The sequence below is a fragment of the Lithobates pipiens genome, unplaced genomic scaffold, assembly GCF_037356315.1.
Source record: "Lithobates pipiens isolate NorthernLeopardFrog02 unplaced genomic scaffold, aLitPip1_a1.2 Scaffold_28, whole genome shotgun sequence".
NCBI lineage: Eukaryota > Metazoa > Chordata > Amphibia > Anura > Ranidae > Lithobates > Lithobates pipiens.
This window is the reverse complement of record NW_027507789.1, coordinates 127,208,392-127,229,682: the sequence shown is the minus strand read 5'-3', so window position 1 is coordinate 127,229,682 and position 21,291 is coordinate 127,208,392. Positions and strand designations below refer to the sequence as shown.

The following is a 21,291-nucleotide window of genomic DNA, read 5'->3' as shown; positions in this document are numbered from 1 at the left end:
CCTGACCATACTCCACCACTCACCGGTCACAGTATATAAGCTGATCCATTCCGGGGGAAAGGGAGGAGGAATCGCTCCCCAAAAGCACTGATAAATGGTGTGGACCACGCATCCAGTACTCATCACAGCCTTGTGATCCATCTCCAGGGAGTATCTACTGATAGAGGATCGGTGATGTCCGCATCATAAACCACCTGTGAGCAGGGGAGGGGAATGTGTCCTCTTGGACGGGGAGAAGGAGATGGTTCCAGTACTGCACCAGTGACGGTGTATGTATTTCTAGCAAACATTATCTAAATGTGTCTACATGGTTCATTTAAGTTCTAAAAATCAGAAACCTCCACCTAGTCCCTCTTCACTTTTTTTTAAAGCAAAATTACATAACTACTGGGGCGCAATCTGAATTAAATATATTATACAGTACATTTTTGTGTCTACTTTACTTAACCACATCAGCCCCAGAAGATTTCAGAGGGGGCGGGGTCAGGTGATGGGTGGCCCGGCCCTCCTAATATAAGAAACGTCAGCGCTGGGATCCCCGCAGTGTCTCCGCAGTGGAGACAGAAGATGGATGTATGGACAGCGCTGGACTGAGAGATCCCCCGTCGCTGGATATGATCATCCATTGCTGGACCCCGGAGATCCGTCGCTGGATAGCAAGAGTGGATTAGCACCGCTGGAATCTTTTTTTTATTTTTTTTATTTTTAATAAAGGAATTTTTCAAAAGTGTGTTTGTCTTATTTAACCATTTTTACACTTTCTTTGTGAAATGGTAGGGGTACGTTTGTACCCCCTTACCATTTCAAACAGGGGGGGCCAGGATCTTAGGGACCCCTTTTTAAAGGGGGCTTCCAGATTCTGATAAGCCCCCCGCCCGCAGACCCCCACAACGACCGCTCAGGGTTGTGGGGATGAGGCCCTTCTCCACATCAACATGGGGACAAGGTGCTTTGAGGGGTCACAGACCCCCAAAGCATCCTCCCAATGTTGAGGGCATGTGGCCTGGTACGGTTCAGGAGGGGGGGCGCTCTCTCGCCCCCCCCTCTTTTCCTGCGGCCTGCCAGGTTGCGTGCTCGGATAAAGGGTCTGGTATGGATTTTTAAGGGGACCCCCACGGCAATTTTTTTTTTAACTTGATGCGGGGTTCCCCTTAATATCCATACCAGACCTGGTAATTGAATTTAGGGGAACTCCCACGCTTTTTTTTTTTTTTTTTTTAATGAATGACTGAATGAATTGTCGGCTAATACAGAGAACACTCATTGAGTGTTCTCTGTATTACGGGAGCCGACAATATAGCCGCAAGTGATTTTAAAAGACTTTTTTTCCTGCACAAATGACACTTTGTGCAGGAACAGTTCTAAGCACGGGAAACATGCGCCCCTTCACAGGCATACTATAGACATCCCCAGGTACGACATTTAAAGGAATATTACACTTTTATTGTTTCACTTTAATCATTATTAAAATCACTGCTCCTGAAAAAACGGCCGTTTTTAAAACTTTTTTTTGCATTGATCCATGTCCCCTGGGGCAGGACCCGGGTCCCCAAACACTTTTTAGGACAGTAACTTGCATATTAGACTTTAAAATTAGCACTTTAGATTGTGAACGTTAGAGTCCCATAGACTTTAATAGGGTTCTAAAGTTCACACGAAGTTTAGGTCTGTTCGCAGCTTCTGGTGCGAACCGAACAGGGGGGTGTTCGGCTCATCCTTAGCCAGATGTCTAATAGCACCCTGGTCTTTGCTAACAGAGGGGGGAAGTTCCTTTCGTAGATGCTGGAGAGGTCATGTGTTATGTTAGTACCTAAGTAAGTCAAGGATGAGGACGTCCATTTAAATCGGAAGTTCGACTGAACCGTTGGTGGTATCGCTATTCCCATGGCTTCTGATTTAGAGATGTTTATCTTTAAGTTAGACAGTTTTCCATAAATTTCAAATTCTCTGAGGAGATTTGGTAAGGATATCGCTGGATTGGTTAGCGAAAAGAGCAGGTCGTCCGCATAGGCTGAAATTTTGTGTTGTGTGTGGCCCACAGTTACACCTTGTATGTCAGGGTTCAGTCTGATTGTAGACAGGAAAGGTTCTAATGATAGGGCAAGTAGTAGGGGGGATAGGGGGCATCCCTGTCTTGTCCCATTGGATATTGGGAAAGGATCAGACAGAACTCCATTCGCTTTTACTTGAGCTGTTGGGTTGGAGTATATTCTGGTTATCCGGTTGAGCATCACTTCCCCCAAGCCAATATGTGTGAGTACCGCAAACATAAATGTCCAATTAACTCGATCGAATACTTTTTTGGTGTCGGTGTTTAAAAATACACAAGGGGTATTCGTGGATCGCATGACATGTATCAGATGTAGCACTTTAGTAGTACTGTCTCTAGCTTCCCTATAAGGGATGAAGCCCACTTGGTCCAGGTGTATAAGGTGTTGGAGATGTTGTGCTAGCCAGGTAGCCAATATCTTAGTGAATAGCTTAATATCTATGTTCAAAAGCGATATGGGTCTGTAGGTACCACATGCCGCTGGGTCTTTCCCTTCCTTGTGGATCACTGAGACGTGGGCACCTAGGGTGTCTCTGGCATTGAATAATGTGATCATACGTGGGCCTAGTATTGGGAGAAGTGTTTTATAATATTGTAAAGTATAGCCATCGGAGCCTGGAGCTTTCCCTGGTTTCATTGCTCCTATGGCTTGCTGGAGTTCTGTTAGGGTTATAAAGGAGTCTAATTCTGTTCGGGCTTCTGGGGAGTGTGATGGCAGATGGGAAGATAGTCTTCCATATCTGATTGAGGAAACTTTGTTATTGGTAAGTTGTATAGGTTGGAATAGAAGCTTTGGAACTCTTGAGTGATTTGTATAGGTAGGACTGCCTTTTGATCATCTGTCTTTGCAATGTGAGGGATGTACGTCAAGCGTTTGTGTTCTCTGATTGTTCTTGCTAACAGTTTCCTGTACTTGTCTCCTGCTTCATAGGTTGTTCTGCGGCACCTTTGTATGGCCGCCTTAGCTCTGTAGTAGAGTAGGTCAGTGATCTGTTTCCTAAGGATTGTTAGGTCAGCCTCTGAGGATTGTGAGGGGGCGTGTTTATGTCTGGCTTCTGACGCAGCTAGTTTTTGCAGCAGTCGGGAGAGTTTTTCAGTATGTTCCCGTTTAATACGGGCACCATGCTTAATGAGGATACCTCTGATGACTTATTTGCAGGCTTTCCACAGGATCCCTGGGTCACAATCTGGTTGGTCATTTTCTTGAAAGTAAAGATTCAGCGATTTAGTCACGTCAGCCAGGTTTGCAGGAGGCTCTCATTTAGACAGCAAAATCGGTGTCTAGTTGAGGAGATGTCAGATAGGTTGTAAGTTAAAAATATAGGTGCATGGTCTGACCAAGTCCTGATACCTATTGATGCAGCTCTCACGGCATGCAGCTGAGTGTGGGGGATCAAAAAGTAGTCTATCCTGGTATACACTCGATGCATGGGAGAGTAAAATGTATAGTCCCACTCTCCCGTATGCTGCAAGCGCCAGATGTCTATCAGTTGTGATTTGTGCAACGCCTTAGCTATTCGTTTAAGCTGGTTTGGTGGCATAGATGATTTGCCTGTCGAGGTGTCTACAGAGGGGATCAAAGGGCCATCGAAATCCCCACCGAGGATCAGGTGTCCTTCTCTAAATTCCTGAAGTTTCTCCATAGAGTCCTCCAGGAACATGGCTTGGTGTTAGTTGGGGGCGTATATTGTTGCTAAGGTGACCTGTGTTTCGTCCAGAAAGCCCTTAAGGAAAACATAGCGTCCCATTGGGTCTAACTTAGTGCCCTGGGGTTTCCAAGGGATCTTACTAGATATCAATATAGATACTCCTTTAGATTTACCTACCAGGTTGGTGGAGTGGTATGTCGTGAGATAGTGTCTATTTTTCAAATATGGTAAGTTGTTTCTTTTGAAGTGGGTTTCTTGGATAAAGGCAATGTCTGTGTGGGAACTTTTCAGATCATCCAGTAGCATGCGTCTTTTCTCTGGCGTGTTGAGGCCTTTCGTATTACGTGACATTACTTTAATATTGTGTAACGCCATGGCGTATTGGGAGGGGGAGGGAAGCCGAGGGTCAGAGGGTAAAGGGGAGGGGTATAGGGTAGAAGTGTAGAAGGAGAAAAAAGAGTGCAAGTTAGAGGAGAAAGAGGTGAAAGGCTGATAGTAAAGAGGAAGATGAAGAGAATAAGGCCTAGTGCCCTGTGTCTTATTTTAGAAACATTGTCTTATCTGCATATGTTACCTCAGGGGCTATATGGTGCCCCCCAGGTGGATATGCTATCCTATCTGGGAGAGGGGTAGGACAAGGCTCAAGAGGTGAGCTCCCAGCTACCCCCCACCCCGACATATCTTAAAAGTGCATAAATGTACTTCAATTCTTATCAAAGAGGAAAGAAATTAAAACAAAAAATGGATAAGCAAAACAAATGGATAAGCATGGAACAACAGGAGTTGAGCTTCTCTATCCCCTAACTCTGGAGTAGAACCCCCCCTGAAGGGGTAAGACTTCTAACGTTTGGTTGATAGTCTCCATGGTTCAACGTGTGGCAATAGATTGCCATGTGGGGGCCCCTGTATATGTTGTGGCTGTTCCTTTGAGGCGCAGGTTTCTCCTCCTAAACCAGGGGCACACCAGCATAATGGTAACTGTGTCCATAAGAAGTTCTGATGCCATGGGGGCTCTGTGTTTGTATAACATCCCTGGAAGTCAATATCGCTCATGTGTAATAGGGAGCTTGGGGGAATTCCGGGTGTGATAGGCATATCAGTTCGGGGGGCACACAGAGTTGTGGGTGGAGAGTGCTACATGTTGATCATAGTAATTTATGGTCTCCGGTGATCACTGAGCAGTGGTTGGTCCCTTGGGATCGGAGGATTCATATGGCCCTGGGCTCGCGGGATAAGGATCAGCCAGTTTGGTATGTCAATCGGATCCGTTCCGAGGAAGTTGAAGAGGACAGGCAGGGATTCCGGTTTACATAGAGTAAATGATCTCTGGTCTTTCTTAAAAGTGACTGATAATGGGTATCCCCAGTGGTAAGTGGCATCTTTCCTTCTCGCTAGTTCCAGAAGCGGCTTCAGCATAGCTCTGTGCAGGGTGGCTCGGGAGAGGTCCGGGACTATCTTGATGGTCGCGTCGTCTAGTTCTTGATCTCCTGCCTCCCATGCCTTGCGTATTATGTGTTCCTTGTGAACATAATGGTGAAGCCTGTAGATCACATCCCTGGGTCTTAGGGGGTCTGCCGGCTTAGGACCTAATGCCCTATGGATCCTATCTAGCTCCACCCGGTTCGGTAAGTCAACCCCTTCTATATTACGGAAGATGGCTAGAGCGATATCGGCTAGGTCTTCTGGTCCAGTGGCCTCTGGTAGCCCCCAGAGCTGCAAATTATTCCTGTGGCTCCGGTCCTCCATGTCCTCAAGGTGGAGCTGCTGATCGCTCAGGGCTTCTGTGTGAGTTTCCCTGAGCTCCTCCATTGTCGATACTCGTTGTTCCAGGGCTGGCAGGGAGGATTCACCTGCTGCTATTCTTGTAGTAAGTGCTTTCACTTCGGATTTCACCGCCTTCATTTCCTTACGGTGTGCCGCTTCCACCATCTTGATCAGGTCTGCAATGTCAGCCTTATTGGGGAGCGATTGTAGCAGGGATCGTAACTCCGCATCTGCCCTGTAAGGTTGTGAAAACAATTGTGGCGGTTCCCCATTTTCCGGGTGAAAGTCTGGGGGGGTGCCAAGGTATAATGTTGTTCCTGCTTCCATATTCGGGGCCGGTGAGTAGCTTGGGGTCCGGTTCTCCATCATGTTGCCGCATGTAGCCGCCATTTTGGGCTCTGGTGAGTTCAACTGTGAGTTGGAATAATCTTCTTATTTCACTCGTTGGCGGAGCCTGAGGTGACTGTTTTGCTGATTTGTTATTCCTCTTAGCTGTCCTCTTCTTCGAGGAGTACATATTTTTCTATGTCAAGATGAAATAGTCTGGCTTTGTGGGAGACGGTTGGGAGCCCAGATAAAACACGTCTCTATTCAGCCATGTCCAGGCCACGCCCCCTCTTTTCAACATATTTTTGGTAAAAAAAAAAAATTGCAATAAGCGTATATTGATTGGTTTGCGCAATAGTTATAGCGACTACAAAATAGGGGATATATTTATGCCAATTTTTTTTTTTTCACGAGTAATGGCGTTGATCAGCGATTTTTAGTGGGACTGCGACTTTGTGGCGGACTAGTCGGACACTTTTTTGATACCAGTGACATTTGTACAGCGATCAATAAAAATATAAAAAGCTATAAAAATGCACTGATAACTGTATAAAAGACACTGGCAGGGAAGGGGTTAACACTAGGGGGCGATCAAGCAAGGGGTTAATCAAAACATTCCTTGATACCAAAAGTAATCTATCCATTAAAAAAAAAAAGTCTTTGCTTTTGAGCGACATGTGAAATCTAGCTTTTCCCTAGAATAAATACATCAAAGATCAAACAAATCCAGCTAAATATTAACCTTTATTATACAGTAATTACTGCATCACTTTATTACACCTTGAGGTTGATTTACTAAAGATAAATAGACTGCTCTCTGCAAAGTTGCTCCAGAGCTTAGTAAATAAGTAAATCTTGACTTTACAAAAATTACCCAATCACATGCGAGGAAAAAAAAACAAAAACAAAAAAAATCCCAGCATTTTCCTTGCTTATATTTGGAAGATGGAAGTCAGCAGAACTTACCCTCACTAAGCTCTGGGACAACTGCACTTTTCAGAGTTCACAGTCTAATTGCCTGTGACTACTACATGGATCCTCCCTGCCTCCTGGACCACAGGGGGTCACTCATTGGGCATGCTCAGCACAAGTGCCCTTTTAGAGAATGCCTTGTGTTTTCTGATTGCCCTACCTATTCTCTCCACCTCATTCAATCAGAGAGCACTTTAGATTCATTGAGTAACTTCAAAACATTCTCTGAATGGCACCTGGTTGGAGTGAGCCACTACCATGCAGAAGGACAGCCTCTGGGCATGGGATCTGGAAGACAGCAGAGGCTTTCTTTACAACCTTCTCTAATTGGATGAAGTAGAGAAGAAAGGCACCATGTTCTGACCTCATCCAATCAGAAAACACTCAGCATTAAGAAAATGCAAAGTGTCCTTCAAATGGTGGCCATGCAATGTGAGTGTTCACTATGTAGCTGGCAGTCGAGACCCAGGAGCTAGTGGAAAAGATCACTGGAGTAGCGGTGTCTACTTCAGTTGTTTCCAGCTTCTACGGGGATTAGCCGGGTATGGCATTTACAGTATCTCACAAAAGTTAGTACACCCTCCCATTTTTGTAAATATTTTATTATATTTCATGTGACAACACTGAAGAAATGACACTTTGCTACAATGTAAAGTAGTGACTGTACAACTTGTATAACAGTGTAAATTTGCTGTCCCCTCAAAATAACTCAACACACAACAAAAGTGAGTACACCCCTAAATGAAAATATCCAAATTGGGCATAAGGTGTCAATATTTTGTGTGGCCACCATTATTTTTCAGCATTGCCTTAATCCTCTTGGGCATGGAGTTCACCAGAGCTTCACAGGTTGCCACTGGAGTCCTCTTCCACTAGACATCACGGAGCCGATGGACCTTTCGCTCCTCCAACTTCTGTTTGAGGATGTCCCACAGATTCTCAATAGGGTTTAGGTCTATAGACATGCTTGGCCAGTCCATCACCTTTACCCTCAGCTTCTTTAGCAAGGCAGTGGTCGTTGCTGGGTCATAATCATGTTGGAATACTGCCCTGTGGCCTAGTCTCTGAAGGGAGGGGATCATGCTCTGCTTCAGTATGTCACAGTACATGTTGGCATTCATGGTTCTCTAAATGAACTGTAGCTCCCCAGTGCCGGCAGCACTCATGCAGCCCCAGACCATGACACTCCCACCACCATGCTTTACTGTAGGCAAGACACACTTGTCTTTGTACTCTTCACCTGGTTACCACCACTCACACTTGATATCATCTGAACCAAATAAGTTTATTTTGGTCTCATCAGACCACGGGACATGATTCCAGTACTCCATGTCCTTAGTCTGCTTGTCTTCAGCAAACTGTTTGCAGGCTTTTTTGTTCATCATCTTTAGAAGAGGCTTCCTTCTGGGACGACAGCCATGCAGACCAATTAGATGCAGTGTGCAGTGTATGGTCTGAGCACTGACAGGCTGACCCCCCAACCCTTCAACCTCTGCAACAATGCTGACAGCACTCATAGGTCCATTTCCCAAAGACAACCTCTGGATATGATGCTGAGCATGTGCACTCAACTTCTTTGGTCGACCATGGCGAAGCCTGTTCTGAGTGGAACCTGTCCTGTTAAACTGCGGTATGGTCTTGGCCTCTGTGCTGCAGCTCAGTTCCAGGGTCTTGGTAATCTTCTTACAGCTTAGGCCAGTGAGGGCGAACCTTGGCACCCCAGATGTTTTGGAACTACATTTCCCATGATGCTCATGCACTCTGCAGTGTAGTTGAGCATCATGGGAAATGTAGTTCCAAAACATTTGGGGTGCCAAGGTTTGCCATCACTGGCCTAGGCCATCTTTATGTAGAGCAACAATTCTTTTTTTCAGATCCCCAGAGAGTTCTTTGCCATGAGGTGCCATGTTGAACTTTCAGTGACCAGTATGAGAGAGTGAGAGCAATAACACCAAATTTAACACACCTGCTTCCCATTAACACCCGAGACCTTGTTATTCTGCGTACACAAGACCAGACTTTCCGGCAGAAAGGTCCGACGGTCTTCCCGACTGACTTTTCAGTGGAGTTCCGACAGAGTCCGAACGAACAGACTTGGCCACACACGAACGGACTAAGTCCGTTCGAAAGTCCGTTCATTTTGAACGTGATGATGTAAGATGGGACTAAAAAAAGAAGTTCAATAGCCAGTAGCCAATAGCTTCCCTTGTGTCATATTTGGTCCGTCGGACCAGCATACAGACAATCGGTTTTCCTGATAGGCATTGAGTCTGTCAGACAGATTTGAAACATGTTCTATTTCTAGGTCTGTCTGATTTTTATAAAGAAAAAGATCGGATTAGCCCACACATGATCGGATTGTCCGACGGACTGATCCCGTCGGATCTAGTCTGCTGGAAAGTCCGGTCGTGTGTACACGGCATAACACTAATGAGTCACATGACACTGGGAGGAAAAAATGGCTAATTGGGCCCCATTTGGACATTTTCACTTGGGGTGTACTCACTTTTGTTGCCAGTGGTTTAGACATTATTGGCTGTGTGTTGAGTAATTTTGAGTGGACAACAAATTTACACTGTTATACAAGCTGTACACTCACTACTTTACATTGTAGCAAAGTGTAATTTCTTCAGTGTTGTCACATGAAAAGATATAATAAAATATTTACAAAAATGTGAGGGGTGTACTCATTTTTGTGAGATACTGTACATACACTACTACATACTGTCCACAAGGTTTAGGAGTATGTCTATGGGAATGTTTGACAATTCTTCCAGAAGCACATTTGTGAAGTCAGGCACTGATGTTGGACAAGAAGGCCTGGCTCGCAGTGTCTGTTCTAATTCATCCCAAATGTGTTCTATTGGGTTGAGATTAGGACTCTGTGCAGACCAGTCAAGTTCCTCCACCCCAAACTCGCTCATCCATGTCTTGTGGACAGCCTTCCCAGAATAGCTGAAGCTGTCATAGCTGTAAAGGGTGGGCCAACTCAATATTGAACCCTACGGACTAAGACTGGGGTGACATTAAAAGTTAATGTGCATGTAAAGGCAGGCACCTCTATTTCTTTTTTTTTTTTTTTTCAGTTTAAAAGATATTTATTGAAACAAAGACGATAAATGGATCAAATTGCTCTCACGCAGGAGAGTCAGCAGTAAGGCACATGGTAAGCAGCAAAAAACAGTATGCCAAAAAAACAAAAAACAAAAAAAAAGAAAAAAAAAAAAAAGAAGCAAAAAACAGTATGCCAAGGAACAATAAAAAGGGACCCTTTTTATTTATTTTTATTTTATTTTATTTATTATTTTTATTTATTTTATTTTTATTTTATTTATTTTTGGCACCCGCGAACAGAAACCACGAAGATAATGGCCATGAATGCGGGGCACCTGTGAACTGGGGGGGGGAGCGAGTGATGCACATGGGAGTCCCCTGCTAAAAAAGAGGTCCAGGGGAGGGGGAGAGGGGAACGGTTTAGTGGTAAAGGGAGAATTCAATTTCCTTTGGGGAGCCCGGCTTCCAGACACCCCACCTGGGCTCAGACTGTGCCAGGAGCTCAGAGCCCCCCAAACCCCTAACCCCCTAGGACTACCGTGTGCATCAAGCCTGACATAGGACAACTTAAAAAGAAGAATGTCAAACAAACAAACTCAGTGACTGATAGCGTACTAAATAGTGCTCAATCCAGGCTCTGATCTTGTGCCAAATATCCATCACCTCCCGACGAAAGATTTCGAGGGGAGGGACGGAGTAAAGAAAAGAAGAAAGACAGGACAGAAACAGAGGGGACAGAAGAGGGAAAAGGGGGAAGGGAAAGGAGTGGGTTGGGGAGGTACCCATGCCAGGGGGAGCTCCTAGGGGAAGACGGGGATCTCGCTGTGACACTGGTTGTCAAAATTACGTCCTGTTCTAGGACTAGAGGAGAACCCCCACGTAGCGAGCCCAGGGATCCCAGATTTTTTTGAATCTTTTAGATTTATCAATGATGAGACTGGAGGTCCTTTCTTGGAACATAATCCAGGAGATTTTTTGTTTAGCTGCGGGGTACGAGACCCTTGGGGACTTCCAAGCCCGGGCTATGGTCATCTTGGCACTAATCAGAATGTAATGGATCAAACATTGCTGGTATTTAGAAATTTTAGGGATTGGCTGGTTCAGGAGCGCTATAGCTGGGGTTTGGGGGGTCGCAACGTCAGTGACCTTGCGGATCAGGGAGAAGATCTTGTTCCAGTAGCTTCTGACCCGGGGACACTCCCACAGGATATGGAGAAGGGAGTGTAAGGATTGAGGTATGTTGAAACAAAATGGCTGACCGTATGTCATACTAAATACATGTATTTTTCTATCCTTCTCTGTAAAATAAGGATTCGTCATCTTTAGTCACGTACGCATAAGGAGAGGCCGCATCAGCCCTAAAAAGCAGTCTACGCCCAGAAGATTGTCTTATCAGCTGATAACACCCGGAGAATTGTCTTTACTTTGAAAATGTTGTTTTTTTTTACATTTGCTGATGTTTGCCCTTTTCTGTCTATAAAAGATGTAATAAACAAGCCTCAGAGCCACAGTCAGTCAGAGACAGTTAGAGTTAACGACGGACTTCTGAGCAGAAATACTGAATACTTCTGTGTCTCTTTGCTCAGATAAGAACTCTAACTAACAATTGGGAAACGGTAACATAACCTGACAAATAGGTGACTTGTTGAGGTCACACCTAACATTTCTGGCGCCGCGAACACGGACTCGCTGAAGAAACTACAAGAGGCGAACGAACATAAGGACGGAACGAAATGGTCGGGCACATCAAAGAACCACAGACAAATCCTGCGCAGGTAAGAAAAGCTTTATTTTCTTATAAACTCTGTGCTTCTTAGATTTGTGCCCACCTGATCTGTCTGAATTGTTCTTCAGGTAAACACCAACCTCTGTAGTACGCGGGTCTTGAACTTAATATTTTGGCTTATGTTACCGTTGTTTCTTGTCTGTCTACTTGTCATCTGTCTGTTGTGAATGAGATAAGCCCTGTTTGTATGGTGTGAATTGAAACATATATCATCCCAATGGGTAACGGAATGCGCCCTTAACTCGTAAGAGTACTTTGGGGGTCCGACACTTAAGTTTGATATACGCTTTTTGATTCATGAGCCTAAAAACGGGTTGAAAGTATAAGTCCTGACTGCCTCAATAAAGCAGGAATAAGAAACGAATGCTGAGAGATTCCATGGTAATGGGACGGAAATAAGGTCTCCACAAAGTCCCGGAGACCTAGTCATATGTGTTTGGCCACCAAAAGGGAATGCTTGTATATGTTGTAGCTGTCAGTCTGGTCATAATATTTGTCAGTTGGCTAGCATATAAAGTAATTCGATCTCATATAGGAGAGGTTTTTTAGTATTTTGGCACCCTAGGAGGAGAAGGCAACGAGACACTTAGTAAGTGATCCAAACGCCACCTAGGCAGGACTGTCAAAATGGGCCAGACACATGGTAAACCCCAGGAGGAATCTCAGAAATGTTATGCTGTTAAAGACATAATTACAATGTTGTATGGGAAGGATAAGGCACAGGGCACAAATAGGATTCTCAAGAAATTGGGGATGGATGGAGAAAATGGATTAAGTGTAAAAGGTTGGGAAGAAATAAAGAGAGACAGACAGGGAGAGATATTGCAGAACAGATGGGTATCACAAATACAATGTTAATTAAGGTTTCCAACAGGGCTGAAGAGGAGGGATGGGAGTATTGTCAGGAAAAGGGTGGATGGGATATGAAGGTCCGACGCAAAAGTCTTCCTTCTGCTCCCGGCGATAGGGTAAATACGGGAGATACTCCACCTCCTTATAACACTACCACACCAGGTAATGAAAGACCAAAACTTTATCCTTCCTTAAGAGGAAGAGGATGGGTATGCCGAGTATGCGGTATCCAGAACACAGACTGGGCACAGGAATGTGTACATTGCGGCGCTCAAAGACCAGAGCCCGTAGCTCCAGTCCATAGTCGGACTAGGGTAATACAAGTAAATAATCCAGATGCGGGTCAAGCAGGACAGCCACCTACAGTGACCCGACAAGTCGTTCTGAGGACATGGACACCTTGGTCGGCTGACACTCTTATGGCATTAATACAGAATGCTCCTGATCCCGTAGCAAAACCTGCCGCATTCTGTAGATTCGTGACACAATTACTAGACACACATGAAGCGACTTGGCAAGATGGGGAAGATATATGTAGACATAAAATGACACTAACAATGTTTAATCAATTTATGAATGAAATTGCTCCACATAGACCACAAGGGGATCCAGCGGCAGATCCGCCAGGAGTACACCCTCGTCATATAGACTCTAGACCCCTGTTTATTGCTCAGTTACGAGAATTTTGCCAAGGGAAACAGCAGGAAAGGGGTTCGACAGCGCCCATAAAACAGGCCCCAGGTCAGACTGTTACAGAATTTTACCTCAACATGGAAAGCATGATGGCTGACGAAGGTCTAGATTTAGCCTTACCCGTCACCATTAGGGCTTTCAATCGACAGTTTATGGAAGGACTAGTACCCCAAATAGGTGACAAACTGAAGGCATGTACTCCCGAATGGAGAGCCATACGGGACAGAGGAACATTGTTGCAGAAAGCACAAGGCATAGAGGCTGATTTAGCAGAAACTAAACCCAGAAGGACACCGGGAGTTAACACTGTTGCCCGGGTCAATGAAGGAGGGAATTCCTCCCGTAAACCTCTTACCTGTTATTACTGCAACAAGGTGGGACATATAAAAAGAGACTGTAGGAAAAGGATAAAAGACGAACAGGAAGGAAACACGGACAGAGACACGAGGGACTACAGACAGAGGCGTACCAATGATAGGGACGATCCGACCGCATGACTTGCCCCAGTCCTAGCTGAATCAGAGAACAAAATGCTCCACATGTTGATGAAGGTGGAAGGTAAACATATTCCTTGTTTGGTTGACACAGGAGCGTCACGCAGTCTGTTGTCTGATTCAGTAGTCCCTCCACACATGACGTCCCGTGACACCATACCCATAAGTGGTTATGACGGACTCCTGACTGATGCCCCACTGACTAAACCTTAAAAAGTAAAAAAAATAGAGAATGGCTACCGCCTGACACTTGTGTATTGTTGCAATATGTAGATGACCTATTGTTATGTTGTCCGGATAACGATACTTGTTTAAAAGCCACTCTATCATTGTTACAATTCCTGGCTGAAAAAGGGTGCAAGGTGAATAGAACTAAGTTACAGGTATGTCAGAAAAAGGTTGTCTTTTTGGGCCACTGTATATCCCAGGGTACTCGACATCTCACTGAAGACCGAGTCCAGGCCATAAGACAAATGAATATCCCACGCAATTTTAAGCAACTTCGTATGTTTCTGGGAATGGTATCATATTGTAGACAATGGATACCACATGCCAGTTCTCTGATGCAGCCATTATATGATTGCTTGAAAATAGTACCCTATGTACTCACAGAAGCAGGTCATGAATCTTTTAGCACCTTAAAAAGGTTACTGATTTCGGCACCTGCGATCGGGATCCCTGATTATACCAAAACATTTCATTTGTACATTGCTGAAATCACGGGACACGCAACAGGGGTGTTGACACAACAACACATCAAACAAAGGCCGGTAGCATACTTCTCGGCGGCTCTCGATCCTGTCTCTAGAGGATCACCGTCCTGTGTACGAGCAGTTGCAGCAGTGTCAATTATCATTGACAAATCCTCAGAAATTGTCTTAGACAATCCTGTAGTGGTACATACCACACATGACATACACGCCATCTTATCACAGGTCCAACCAAAACACATATCAATGGCGAGGCAGCTGCGTCTGCAATGCACTTTGCTCCGACCCCCCAATGTTACCTTTCAGCGATGCACTTCTTTTAACTTAGCACAGCTTTTAGCATTACAGACAGATTTGACAGGGGGGAGTAATGATGATAATGGTGTAGATACAGCACAAGATACTCAGGATTCTGACACACTTTCATGAACACGATTGTTTTCAACTTATGGAACAAGAAACCACGGGGTTCCCACATGTCACAGACATACCCATTGCAAATGCAGAACACACACTGTACATAGATGGTAGTAGATTTGCCGATGACAAAGGTAAATATCACACAGGTTATGCTGTGGTAACGGACACACAGGTAATTGAGGCAAAGTCACTACCAGCACACATGTCGGCACAAGAAGCGGAACTAACCGCTCTAGAGAAAGCCCTAGAACACTTGGAGGGACAAGAAGGGAACATTTACACTGATTCCGCATACGCCTACGGTGTGGCACATGATTATGGCCACATATGGAAAGCTAGAGGTTACCTTACAGCAGCAGGTACACCTGTTAAACATGGTGAAGGAATCAAAAGAGTCCTGAACAATCTTCAAAAGGTTATAAGAGTAGCCATCATGAAGATATCGGCACACACGAGCGCAAAAACAACTGAGGCAAAAGGAAACGCATTTGCAGATTTAACTGCAAAGAAGGCAGCTCTAGGGGAAGTAAGCCCTGAGACCTTAGCCACGGTACAGGTGAGTATGCCCGAAACCACATGGCAGCAGCTAATGGAACTACAGGAACAAGCAGGGGCTATTGAGAAGGACCGTTGGGTTAAGGAGGGAGCTGCACCAGGCCTTGACAATGTATGGAGAGAAGGAGACAAAATATGTCTACCCGGTTCTCTATACCCAGCAATGGCAGCGGCTGTTCACTTACCCACTCATGTCAGCTCCAATTCTATGTATAGGATTGTAAGCCAAGGATGGCTAGCCCCTGGATTCAGTAGTACTGCAAGGAACTACTGTGCTGCATGCCAAATCTGTCTGATTAATAACCCAGGACAGAGAGTGAAAACCCCACGTAAACATCAGGTTCGGGCCCAATATCCCTTTCAGAGACTGCAGATTGACTACATACAAATGCCTAAGAGCGGCCCCTTTGAATTTGTTCTCGTGTGCATCTGCCTATTTTTCAGGCTGGTCCGAAAGTTATCCTGTGAAATCAGCTACGGCAAAAGCCACCGCCAAGAAACTGATTACTGAGCTGATACCTAGGTTTGGTCTCCCAGAAACAATAGAATCAGATAGGGGGACACATTTCACGGGAGAAATAATGCAAAATGTGATGGCAATGTTAGGGGTTCAACAAAGTTTTCATACTCTTTACCACCCACAGAGTTCAGGATCAGTAGAAAGAGTAAATGGTACAATCAAGCTGAAAATACAAAAAGCTATGCAGGAGTTGAACAAACCATGGCCTGAGTGCCTAGCTTTAGCTTTGTTCTCTATTAGGTACACCCCAACAGGAAAAACAGGGTTATCCCCATATGAAATACTGTTTGGAAGTGCACCTAGATTAGGTTTATATTTTCCTCAAAGTATGCAATTACAATGTGATAGTTTAACTACGTATGTAATACAGTTGCAACAACGTCTGACTAAAATCCACAAGAGTGTGTATTCTTCTCTTCCAGACCCTAATTCTGTCACAGGTACACACGATCTACAACCAGGAGACTATGTGTATGTAAAGAAACATACCAGAAAGACACTGGAACCAAGGTTTGAAGGTCCTTTCCAGGTGCTATTGATTACAGCAACCTCAGTGAAATTGGAAGGGAAACCTACCTGGATCCACGCTTCTCATTGTAAAAAGGAGCCAGTTGGCAAATGACAACATGTATCTTTTTTTATTGTTTCAGTAATTCTGGCTAATAGTTTGGTTCCCGTCCTGGACAGGATGGGGTATAGACTTAATGAAAAGACTAAATAACTATACAGGAATTATTAATGATGTTTTGGAGAAAAACTCTGATGACATTACTAAGTTAAATCTGGAGACCAGAGCCATCAGACAACAATTAGAATTACATGAATTAGCAATTGAAAGTATGAGTGCAGCATTGACAGGACTCTGTGAAACTACTGAGGACTATGAGTGCTGTACTTGGATACATAATACCAGCATTGAGGTACCTGATTATTATGACATCATTGCACAACACCGTACGGAAGTAAAGAATTTACAAGAGAAGGCCCGAAATATTGGTCGCGACTGGGATCCGTTTGGTGGAACTTTTAGTTTCTCAGGGTTATTCTCTTGGGTTAAGAAGGCAGCAATGACGATTATAGTGGTGCTCTTATTCGTATTTTTCTTTTATGCATGCTTTAAACTGCTCATATGCTTTTGCAAGAAAGCCAAGGTAAATGATGCGGAAAAGATGGAACTTTTGTGAAGATAGGTAGATTTAGTTTCTTGACATCACCCATCTGTCAGAAAAGCCACTCTTCCTGAATTTTAGATGTTGGTACTGTCCAGGGGGATGGGTGTATACCCCTCTGACAACTCGCGGTCAGGGAGAGTACTCTGGATATAGGCTGACTAGAACTTGTTCAGGTGGACCCAGGGCAAGAGGGAGGGGTGATGTCAAAGGGGGAAATGTAAGGATTGAGGTATGTTGAAACAAAATGGCTGACCGTATGTCATACTAAATACATGTATTTTTCTATCCTTCTCTGTAAAATAAGGATTCGTCATCTTTAGTCACGTACGCATAAGGAGAGGCCGCATCAGCCCTAAAAAGCAGTCTACGCCCAGAAGATTGTCTTATCAGCTGATAACACCCGGAGAATTGTCTTTACTTTGAAAATGTTGTTTTTTTTTACATTTGCTGATGTTTGCCCTTTTCTGTCTATAAAAGATGTAATAAACAAGCCTCAGAGCCACAGTCAGTCAGAGACAGTTAGAGTTAACGACGGACTTCTGAGCAGAAATACTGAATACTTCTGTGTCTCTTTGCTCAGATAAGAACTCTAACTAACAATTGGGAAACGGTAACATAACCTGACAAATAGGTGACTTGTTGAGGTCACACCTAACAGGAGCCCATGTGACCACAGCCTCGAAAACATAGAGGCGAGGTCTGAGGGTAGAATTTAGCCAGGCGGGTTGGGACCAGATACCACCTAGTGAGGACCTTAACGTCTGCCTCAATGAGGGAGACATTAAGGATCCCTGCGAAGGCTCTCGTAAAATAGGAGTGCCAAGTGTCCATGTCCCACTCCAAGTCAAGGTCTCGTTCCCAGCTTAGCATATAACTGGATTTCTCCGAGGGGGTAGACAGAGCTGTGTAGATCAGGGAGATTCCCCCCTTCATGTCCATGGCCGAAACACACCACTGTTCATAAGGAGTGACCTTGAGGCGATCTGAATTGGTGGGTAGGAGAGTGCGTAAGAAGTGAGCTATCTGGTAAAAGCGGAACTGCTCCGTGGGGGGCATGGCAAGTTGGGAGATGCATTGCTTCAAAGTGACGGGACCATTCATATTAAAGAAGTGACCAATCCTATATAGGCCTTTGTCCAGCCACCATTGAAAAGCTTTAACATTTAAACCGGGGGGAAGGCGGGGTTATTAAAGATGTGGGCCAGGGGGTGCCAGCTGGAAGTAACATTATTAATCTTATGTAGGGTGTCGCAAATCGCGAAGGAATGGGAGAGAGTAGGGGACATGATCGGGGGTCTGCTTTTTGAGGGGCGCCAAAGAAGAAAGTCAATGGTGAAGTTGGGGATTGCCTGTCTCTCCATCTCGATCCAATCTGGTTTGGGTCCTCTCGAGTATACAGTCGAAATTTGGTTCAGGTGAGCAGCGTGACAGTACCAGCGGAGGTTGGGCAAGCCCAAGCCTCCTTTCCGTCTGGGACGGAATAGAGTGTTCTTGGGGAGTCTATGGGTGGAGGACCCCCAAATAAATCGGTTAATGGACAATTGGAGTGATCGGATGTGAGATTGGGGAACAAGAATAGGGAGCGAGCGGAATAGGTAAAGAATCCTAGGGAGAAGGGTCATCTTGACCGCGTTCACCCTACTGATCCATGATAATTTGTGGAGGGACCAGTGATCTAAATCTGTCTTGAGCTTCTTAAACATAGGGGGGTAATTATGTTTGTAGAGTTGGTCGAATTTTGGGGTGAGGTGAACTCCCAGGTAGGGAATGGAGGAAGTGCTCCAGGAGAAGGGGAAACGTTCCGTGAGCAGGTCTACTGTGGCTTGGGGGGAGGAGATATTAAGGGATAAGGATTTGGACATGTTAACCTGTAACCCTGAGGCTTGCCCGAAGTGGAGAAGAAGTTGGAGGATATTGGGAGTAGATATAAGAGGGTTGGTAACGAAAAGGAGGACATCATCAGCGAATAACGCACACTTATGTACGGATTGGCCGCATTGAACTCCATGGATGTCTGGGTGGTTCCTGATGGCGATCGCAAGCGATTCCACGCCTATGGCAAAGAGAAGGGGGGATAGGGGACAACCCTGTCTGGTGCCTTTGGAGATCGGGAACGGGTCAGAGAGGTGTCCCTGGAGTCTGACTTGAGCCCTGGGCTGTGAGTATAAGGAACTCAGGAGAGTCCTGAAAGGAGAACCGAATCTCCAGTGCTCAAGGGTGCGGAATAAAAAGGGCCAAGTGATAGTGTCAAATGCTTTCTGTAAGTCAAGCGAAAGGAGGAAGCCCTCCTGTGGGGGGCTCCCGTCCCACCGAGCCTGGAGGACAGAAATAATGTCTACAGCTCTCCTTATCTGGTCTGGGCCCTGTCTCCCCGGGATAAAGCCTACCTGGTCTTTGTGGACATAGGAACTTATAAAAGAGCCCAATCTGTTAGAGAGAATTTTTGTCATTATTTTGAGGTCGTTGTTGATCAAGGAAATGGGTCTGTAGTTGCTCACTAGGCTCTGGTCCTTGCCAGGTTTAGGTATGACAGAGATGTATGCGAGATTTGAAGCTGGGTCAACGGGTGAGTTCTGGCCTAGGGAGTTAAAGAATCGGGTCAGGAAGGGGGAGAGGATTTCCGAAAAGGATTTATAATAACAATTGGAGAATCCGTCCGGGCAGGGGGCAGAATTTTTTTTCAGGGACTTGATCACCTCACTGACCTCCTCCTCAGTAAAAGGGGCATCCATGATGGATCGGTGAGCAGCAGAGATTTTGGGGAGGGGGGTGCTGTTAAAAAATGAGTCGATCGTTTGGTCGTTACCTGGGTTAGGGCCAGAGTAGAGGTCGGAATAAAATTTGTGGAAGGCCTCTAGTATTTGTTTGGGATTTTGGGTCAGAGAGCCAGACAGGGATCTGATTTTTGGTAAGGCTCTTACTCTATATTTCGGGGAAAGTTTAGCCGCGAGATGGGGGCCGAATTTGTCAGAATTAAGGTAGAATCTACCGCTTACCCACCGCAGATGCTGTTCCGCGTTGGAGGTGAGAGCTGTATTAAGTGCAAGCCTAGCCGCGTCGAGGCGTGCGAGAGATGGGAGGGAAGGGTTAGCTTTGTGGGCCTGGCTAATGGAGCGAAATTCTTTCTCAAGTTTTACGATGTCTATTCGTTTCTCTCGCTTTAGGCGTGAAGAAAGTTGTATGATTTTACCCCTCATGACCGCCTTGTGGGCTTCCCAAAGAGTACCAGGAGAGGTATCATCGGTGTCATTGTGACGGAAATAATCCTTCAGTTCATGTTCAAGCATAGTGCAGTGAGCTGTATTGGATAGGAGAGAGTCCCCAAGGCGCTATTGAGGGGTGCTTGCTTTGTTCAACAGACCTGAAAGCGTAATGGAAACTAGGGAATGATCAGACCAGGGGACCTCGCATATGGTAGCCTGAGAGGCCAGTGATATGTCTGACGAGTGTAGGAAGATATGGTCGATGCGGGCATACGTGTTGTGTGGAGCAGAAAAGTGAGTGTAGTCCCTAGTTGTGGGGTGAAGCTCCCTCCAGGCATCAATCATGCCCATCGAGTGGAGGAGTCGTACGATAGTGAGGCTCTGCTTGGGCGGCCTTTTGAGGATGGTTTTGTGGAGGGATGATTTATCAGAAAGGAGGTCGAAGGCGACGTTTGAGTCGCCTCCTAGGACCACTTTACCTTCTATGTGAGGAGAGAGGGAAGTTAACATTGAGGAGAAGAAACGGGTCTGGCCCTTGTTAGGAGCATAGTATGAGATGAAGGTGAACAAGGTCCCATTCACATGGCCTTTGACAAGAAGGTATCTCCCCTCACTGTCTCTGATTATATTGGAAAGGGTGAACGGGATGTGTTTAGAAATGAGAATGGCCACTCCTCGCTTCTTATCCTCAGCGCTAGCAAGATAAAAGGTGGGGTAATTACGATGTAAGAAAGTAGGGTTAAAGCTTTTTGGGAAGTGGGTCTCCTGTAGTAGCATAATGTCAAGTTTTCTCGAGTGGTAGCTATGAAAGGCTTTGCGTCTCTTCATTGGGGAATTCAGGCCCTGCGTATTGTGTGTCCCTATCCGGAGGGATTGGAGTGTGGGGGGATCATCAGCCATGGACACGAGGGTGGAGGAGCAAAAAAAAGCAGAAGGGTCTCACCTGATCCAGCAGAGAGGAGTTCATTGGAGACATCAGGCAGGATCGATCCCGGTACCGCTTGGAAGACGGGTGGGGAGCTCCCCTTGGAGGTACCTGAGGGAAGAGGGAGAAGGGGGCAAAAAAAAGG

General features: G+C 45.4%; 1 long non-coding RNA gene across 1 annotated transcript; it reads left to right on the top strand.

The window, feature by feature from the left end:
- The first annotated feature begins 11,044 nt into the window (after positions 1–11,044).
- On the top strand, positions 11,045–17,575 carry LOC143935599 (uncharacterized). Its single transcript, XR_013263561.1, has 2 exons — positions 11,045–11,591; positions 16,269–17,575. It is a non-coding gene; the product is annotated as an uncharacterized LOC143935599 (long non-coding RNA).
- The last annotated feature ends 3,716 nt before the right edge of the window (positions 17,576–21,291 follow it).